Here is a 1,906-nt window from a genome sequence, read left to right on the forward strand (position 1 = left end):
ATGGATTCCTTGATTTTTCGTTTGTTTATGTTTGGTTATTTGTTTAAAATTATTGTGTTTTTAATAAATATACTCTGGTTTTTTGAGTTGCAATGGTGAAAAACATGGAACGGTTTTTTATTGTGTTCTGTGAATCTGGTTTCCAATTTTCTTCCTGTTTCTCCGATGTAGAACTCTGGGCAGTTATTGCGTGTTATTTTGTATATGACGTTGGTACCGTGTGATTCTAAATAATTTTTATTTAGTAACGATTTTAATTTAGGGCCGGGATTTTGTGAGAAATTGACATTGACAGGGATATTGTCTTTAATGGCTAGTTTTTTCCAAGCATGGATAATTCTTGAGCTGGTTTTAGGAACAAAAGGTAAACTGCAGTGTAATGTACTGTTGTTGGGTTTGTTAGTATAGATTTTGTTCATGAGTTGAGTTTTGTTGTGGGGAATGTTGGAGAGTTTTTCAACAATAGCTGATGGAAATTTACTGGTGTGAATGAAGGAATGCTTTATGTGGTTAATTTCTTCATTTATGTAGTCCATCGAACAGTCTTGTGGCTGTGTTTATGAGGTTTTTAAGTGTATTGATTTTTGTGTGGTGTCATGAGCGGAATTCCAGGGGATGTAGAGGACAGTGTGTGTGTTCTTGCGGTGAATTTTGGTTTTAAACTGTGTGTCCGATTTAATAATTTTGAAGTTAAGAAAAGATAACTATTTATTGTTTTCGTGTTCTATGGTAAATTTGATGCTGAGATGAATTAAATTTATGTGTTCAAAAACGTTACTGTGTGTTCGGTAGAAGTGAAACCAGCAAAAGTGTCATCGACATATCTGTACCAGTATAGTGAGGGATGAAGCGCAGAATGTATGGCTTGTGTTTCGATCTGGGTCATAAATATATTGCCAAGAACGAGCGAAACAGGATTACCCATACTTAAACCATCTATTTGAAGGAAATGTTCGTTGTTGAAAATGAAGTTGGTTTTAGTCGTTGTAAATTCTAAGAGAGAAGCAAAAAGTGTGCTGGGGATGTGCATAACTTGTTGGGGTAATTAATGTAGAGGTCGAGTACAATATTGCAAGCTTCGTTGGCGGGAACTTCGGTGAAGAGTGACACGACATCAAACTAGCCACTAAGACTTTCGAATTTAGTTGTTCTAGTGTATATTTGAAATTGAAGGTATCTTTAAAAAATGAACCTCCAGATGTTAGTTATGATGTGAGAGCCCAGGCTATGTATTTGCAAAGATTGTAGTTGAATGAATCATAAGTGGACAGTATAGGTCGTAGGTGGCAGTTCTGTTTGCGTGGTTTAGGAATGCCATAGAGTTTTGGTGCGCGTGAATCAGTTTTACTTAGATAAAAATAAAAGATCGTCGGTAATTAAATTATCTTTTTTCATTTGTAATAAAGTTCTGTTTACTTGTTTTTTGTGTGTTTGTTGGGTTGTTTGGAATGGCTTTGAATTTTTTTTTTTATCGGAAAGGATGTCATTCATTTTGTCCGTGTATTCTGAATTGTTCACGATGACAGTGGTGTTGCCTTTATCAGCTTTTAGAATTTGATCTCGTTACTTGTTAGGTTACTTTTCAGTTTACGGGATTAGTTAGCTATATTAATAGTCTTGTTCGAGAATTCTTTAAAACTATTAAAAAGTTATTTAAAAGTTTTTGGGAACTTCGGGAAACCACATTTTGTTGTAGTTGCCTGTAATAAAAGTCTGTTGGTTGATGTCATGGATGTCTTCTTTCTGTAGTTCGAGGATGTTATTTAGAATCACACGTCATTTACAAAATAACATGCAATAACTGCCCAGAGTTCTACATCGGAGAAACAGGAAAAAAATTGGAAACCAGATTGACATTACACAATAAAAAACCGTCCCATGTTTTTCACCATTGCAACTCAAAAAA

This window comes from Limulus polyphemus, unplaced genomic scaffold (genome assembly GCF_000517525.1).
Source record: "Limulus polyphemus unplaced genomic scaffold, Limulus_polyphemus-2.1.2 Scaffold3561, whole genome shotgun sequence".
NCBI lineage: Eukaryota > Metazoa > Arthropoda > Merostomata > Xiphosura > Limulidae > Limulus > Limulus polyphemus.